Source organism: Rhineura floridana, chromosome 8, assembly GCF_030035675.1.
Source record: "Rhineura floridana isolate rRhiFlo1 chromosome 8, rRhiFlo1.hap2, whole genome shotgun sequence".
NCBI classification, from domain to species: Eukaryota; Metazoa; Chordata; class Lepidosauria; order Squamata; family Rhineuridae; genus Rhineura; species Rhineura floridana.
The window spans coordinates 29477294-29483657 of NC_084487.1; the positions used below are offsets into that span (position 1 = coordinate 29477294).

Below are 6364 nucleotides of genomic sequence, written 5' to 3' on the forward strand. Positions count from 1 at the left end.
TAAGATTCCCTCTGGAACAAAATTGTTTTTAATTTTTTACCTTTGTCCAGGAGGCTAGTTTCTACAAATGCCTGGTTTATTGAAACCCTTCGCAATTTTACTAGGTTCTCTAGCAGATGAAATCGCAAACTACTTCTTTCCCTTCTTTTTCCACTTGCATTGTGCTTTGATGCTCAGTGTCCTACTTGAATTCCAAAAAGTATAATTGGTAAGATATTTCCAAAGCCAAAATCTCAACATTCACAGAGCTGGATTTGAATCTGGTGAAATACTTGTGCTACTCAGTTTCTCATGATTTTATATACTACCCTGAACACGCCCGATCTCGTCGGATCTCAGAAGCTAAGCAGGGTCAGGCCTGGATAGTACTTGGATGGGAGACCACCTGGGAATACCGGGTGCTGTAGGCTTAGAGGAAGGCAATGGTAAACCACCTCTGAATACCTCTTACCATGAAAACCCTATGAATATATCCAAAAAAGATTCATAGGGTTGCCATAAGTCGTAATCGACTTGAAGGCATATAACAACAACCCCTCTAATGAAATGTTTTGTTTATTCCTTCACTGGCAGAAAGAATTCAAATTCATTTAGTTATGTAGCCCTGGAGGGGGAATTGGCCTAATCTTGTTGTGTTCCTGCTGGCTTCATAACTACTATTTTTTAAAGTGTGACAATATCTTATCCCTTTCCATCTTAATATCAATATAATTATCAGCTGTTATGTAAACACAACTAGCTTGTGCCTTGAGTGATGTGCCTCTCAAATCTTGCTCCATCCTTTGGATAGAAAGAGTAAGCTTTTTCTGGCTTAAGAACAAAGCACAGCCTGACTTAAATGTCACCTTCGGATGTTAGAAAGGTAGCAGATTATGAAGATAATGAAAAGCTGCAGCCTGTTGCTACGTTACGAGCTGCTCAGAACTGACATGTCAGAATGAACAGCAATAACCTGAATTCTTACTTAATGACCTTCACAAGACCTCCCCTAGGCCCCTCGCACTTAAACTTCAGAGGCATATCAAATAAATAACTAGTTGATCTTTCTCACAGAATATAGATATTAGAATGTGAGAAAATAACATCCTCAAATATTCAGTATTTCCTGAAAAATTATCTGATTCAACCAGTTCTGACAGCTGTCACCAGTCTGGTGCCCTGAAGATGTTTTGGACTACAACTCCTAGCAGCCCCAGCAAGCCTCATGATGAATCCATCCAGACTACATGTGACAGAGGTTTATGGCAATACTACAGCACTTTTCTGAATGCTTTATCAATGAATCAATGTTGCCTGGCAGAACAATCCTCCATCAGCCACTGATTCTGTTACTGAAGTGGGGATTTCATTTTATTTTTAATTATCTCTCTGTGATCCAGAGTGTGCTCACAAACAGTAAGGATCAAATGTACGTATACTGTACATCAGGGCCGGATTAAGCTGAGGAGGGCCCCTAGGCTGACTGGTGTTTCAGCCCCCCTTCTCCTCTTAGGCAATATACGTGCGCAGGTTTGCCATCAATCAAGATGGCGGCCAAGGTTTCCCTAAGGGGCTAAAGCATCTGCCGCCATCTTGGTTGATGGCAGCAATGTGCACGTGTAGCACGCATGAGTGCTATCAACCAAGATGGCGGCAGATGCTTTAGCCCCTTAGGGAAACCTCAGCCGCCATCTTGATTGATGGCAAACCACAAAAAACAGCGGAGAAAAAAGTAGGTGAAGCAGGGGGATGGCGGGCGGTTCGGAAGCTCTTGTCCTGCTACACGGGCCCCCAAGAGCTCCAGGCCCCTAGGCTTCAGCCTACTAAGCCTAATGGATAATCCGGCCCTGCAGTACATCACTAAAATCTAGCTTGTCCTGTTATTTTATCCAGCAAACTGCCCTGGAAATAGCTAGCAATTTTCCTGTGGAAAAACATGATTTTTTACAGTCATGCTTGTATGTATGAATATTGTCATGGAGTTATTAACACACAGTTTGGTGTAATCAACTGTCTTTCTCAATTTTTTCAGTATGATTTCAGCTAGCAGTGTGTGGTGGGTGGGGGAAAAGGACGACATCAGGCCCCTATCTAAAAAGCAGCTACACAACAAATACAGATTTGCATTAGGATGGACAAAACTTCACTTAAGACTTTTTTTGCTGGTATTATCAATAATCATTATTCAATTTCTTACCTGCCTTTCACCATAAGGTCCCAAGACAGGTTATAGCAATTTAAAATTCAATCTTAACCACAGTTTAAAACAAATTAAACTTGTTTTATCCATTATTCAATTAATTTATTCTCTTATATTTATACCCTGCCTTTCTTCCATCATGGATAAACATATTGTTCCCAGGTGGTCACTCTGGAATATCTTAAGACCTGCCTCAAAATTCTTCAGTTGCTTTGCCATAATGTCAAGAACATTTCTTAGGCTCCCCCCCACCCGCAAAAAAAAAATGTTAGGAATATGCTTAGGACTTCCAAGTCCCCTTCAGGTTTTCATTTAGATGAGATTCAATGTCAGTTGTGGAATGTAGAAAACCCCACACAGAAATTTTGTTAGTCTTTAGGAACTGTTTCAACTTCCCTTGGAATTTCTCAGGTATTTTGCCATAGTGGGAACTTTCAAATTCACCTCAAAGTTTATTTTAGACAAAATTTGGTGGCTAATTCCAATGGGCACATAGGTCACACACTTGCAAGGGTCAAAAATTAAGCAAAGGTCTGGACCCAATGGAGAGATAGGTATGCAGAAGCTCATTGATTTCAGTGGTCTTAAGAAAGCTGAACTTTGTGTTGCATTTAGGCCATAGGATTTACATGTATCCCCAAATCTTTTTTTTAAGAATCTGTTTGTTCGCAGTTTGTAATAATGTGCCAAATAAATCAAGTTAACCATCTGCCATTTTTATTTTAGCACAATAAAAAAGCTATAGCTATGAAATGTGGTGTCATTACTGTGAAACAACAATTCCAGTATGTATGCTGAAGTCTGCAAGTGTTACTTTGCCCATTGGAAAGACACAAGGAAATCTCTGTAAGCGCACGGAGAATTTCCCTGTAAAACAGGGATGGGGAAGTTGTGGCCTCCAGTAGTTTTGGAGTCCAAATCCCATCAGTCCCAGACAGCATGACCAATGTGGGCTTCCCATGGGCATCTGGTTGGCCACTGTAAGAACAGGATCCTGGACTAGATGGGCCACTGGCCCAGTCCAACAGGCTCTTCTTATGTTCCATGGTCAGGAATGATGCGAGTTGTGGCAACATCTGGAGGGCCACAGATACCTCATCCCTGCTCTAAAGAGATCCAAAAACCTGTGAACCATCAGAATCTGAAGGCTTTTCACACGTTGCCATTCTTCTTTAATTATAATTGCATAGTGTGAATTTGGGAAATTATGAGTATCATATAATTATACTCAAGGAGCTGGGATGGCTCCCCTTTGAGTGCTCACTTGGTGATAAGACTGTCATACAGCTGTGCAGTGTAAGAAATGGCCGTCCAGACTATTGTCTCTGAATATCGGAGAAAAGTTCAGTTACAAAATAGGGGCTTCCCTTAGATTGCAACTGAGCAACCAATGCGAGTGTAGTTTGCTTATACAGAAGTTGCCAGCAAAGTGAGTGAAGTTGTTCATGAGGCACTTCGCTGGAGGACTGCCAGCTTCTGACACTGAGTGTAAACCCCATGCCCTCACTGACATGCCCTTACAGTGGAGCATGAGGGAAGAGACTATGCAGAAGGCCCCAGGGGTCTGCAGTTAAAAGGATCGAGGTGATAGCAAGGACTAAAACTCAGTGACAAAACACAAGACTTGGCACAAGAAGTCCCACATTTGACCCCTGCCATCCTCAGGTGATTCCAGGAAAGAACCTTCTCGGCCCGTGACTTGGAGAGCTCTTGCTAGTCAAAACAGACATATCCTAGGCTGGAGGAACAAATAGTTTGACCTGCTTTAAGGCAGCTTTCTATGTTAGGGAAGGGACTGTTGCTCAGTACTAGAGAAGATGCTTGGCATGCAAAAAAATATAGTGCCATCTCCATCTCCAGTTCAAAGGATCAGGTAGCAGATGATGGGTGAGACCTCTGCCTGAGGATAACCAACGTCTATCAGAGTAAACAATAATAAGCTAGACTGGCCCCCAAAAAAGTGTGACCTAGAATAAGGCACCCTCCTGTGTCCCTGTGGCTGTTAAGTGGGTAGCAGCTGCTGGTACAGATGCGGGTGACAGCATCAGTGGCCAGCACCAGGAGCTATGCATTCATCAACCATGTATCTGTCCAGTGCTGATACAGTCAGCCTCATGTCTCTATCACTATGTTATGATGCCGGGGCAATTGGAGGAGATGCCTCTCCATTAGGGCTGGGCAAATCTGTCAATTTCTGTTTCCATTTCTCATTATTCCAGTCTTAAGTTCACTTTTCCACATTTCCATATCAGTTTATGATTTTTTTTAAAAAGAAGTTCTCATGAAAATTAATCAGAATTTTGGTGCAAATCTCTCCTAACACACGTTGGCATGCAATCCTGTTTAATATGCACAAAGCAATTTCCCATAATATAACACAATTCTGTATGATTTAGCCACATATGCATTTGTAGGAGCACTTTACCCTCACATAGGCATTTTTGTACACATTGCTTGGCTGGAGAACCGGACTGCAAAATTGAGAGAAGAGCACATTTGGAAGGATGGCTGTGTTTCGCTTCACATTTTGTTCAGAAAGTGCAAATGAGGAAGGTTCACCTTTTCATGTGAACTGAATCTACTCCCTCCCTCCCCATTCTTCCCTAATCAGTAATGTTCAAAGGTAAAAAACTGTTGTCTGTCAATGAACTGTCACAGAAGCTGCTCCTGGCAAAGTGAGAAACATTTATGCATAAATCTGCATGAGCATTTCTATTTCTCCTCCCCCGGCCCCCACACAATTTTATGTTATTATTCATACTGAGCATTTTAAAGCAATAATAATTTTATAGAGAAAAGACCCATTCTTTCAATGTAATGGCTGTAGCACAGAATCTCTTATAAAAACAGAAGTGCACTTTGTGAACAAACAGACTGCATTGTCTTGCTGGGGCCGTTTTAGACAGCTTACTGGAAAACTTACCTAAAGGGATCCACTAAGGGTAAAAGAATACAAGAAAATGCAATGATAGCATTCTTAAGGTCGATGGTATACCCTCAGGTGGATGTTACCCTTTCCTGCTTAACACTAGCTTGTAAAGCAATGATCAGCTCCAATGTGATATTTCTATAAAAATTGCACATTGAGTGTGTGGGTTTTACTAGGAAGCTATTTTGGCCCCTGAATTGCAGCTTTGAAGAGTAAGACTGTATTAGCAATTCTATACATCTCTACCCAGAAGTAAGTCCTATTCTAAGTGGGACTGCATGGTGCAATCCTATGCTGACTTACCTGGGAGCAAGTTCTATTGAACACAATGGGATGGCAGGTTTCGATCAATGTGTGTCAGATTAGTGGGAGTCTTTTGTTCTTTCTTTTAAAAAATGATGTTTTATTTCTCAGAAATAAAAATATCCAATAACAACTTATTTTCCACAGCATATTTCCTAATCAAGGAATTGTTCAGCATTTTAAGCTGTAAATAATTAGCAAGTCGGTGAGTCATAATCATAACACAGATGATAAAAATACAAAAACACTCAGGTCAGTAATAAAATGACTAATTCACAGCCATATATTTTCTCCCTAAACAATTAAACCCTCAAAGGTTCAGCATTTCCTGAAAAATATTCTGATTCAACCATTTCTGACTGCTTTCACCAGCTTGGTGCCTTCCAGATGTTTCATACTACAGCTCCCATCAGCCCCAGCCAGCCCCAAGATGGGAGTTGTAATCCAAAACATTCAGAGGGCACCAGGTTGGTGAAGGCTGTTCCAATATGTGGCAATATGTGATTCCAGCTCTCCATATATCTTCTAATGCTATTAGTCCCTCTCCTGCCCTTTTGGAATCCAAGTGTATTAATTTTGTCATCTAAAATGCATTCTATGGCCCTAAGGCTGTGCTCAGTCCAGAGGGTATGCTTTCTACTAAATGGCAGAAGCAAAAATGACCAGGGAACAGGTCATTCTGAACCTGCTCTGCAATACAGTTTTGTATAACAGCACGGATAAGATTATTTAGGAAGCATCTACAAACAATGGCATGAAGGCAAACCACTGTCCCTCACCTCTTTCATCTAAAATACTGCACATAATAATGCTGACCCACCCTTCAGGGCATTGTATGCAAAGCACTTTGAATATTTGGAATGTGCTGTAAAATATACGAAGGCTCCTCGTGACCTGATTCAGGGCCTGATCTGGCACTTGGAATCAGCCCTGACCCTGGCTGATCTAGGGCC

The 6364-nt window shown here is 41.4% G+C and overlaps 1 pseudogene; it reads left to right on the forward strand.

Annotated features, from left to right (window-relative positions):
* Window positions 1-295: 295 nt before the first annotated feature.
* LOC133363460 (5S ribosomal RNA) lies at window positions 296-410 on the forward strand (annotated as a pseudogene).
* Window positions 411-6364: the final 5954 nt, after the last annotated feature.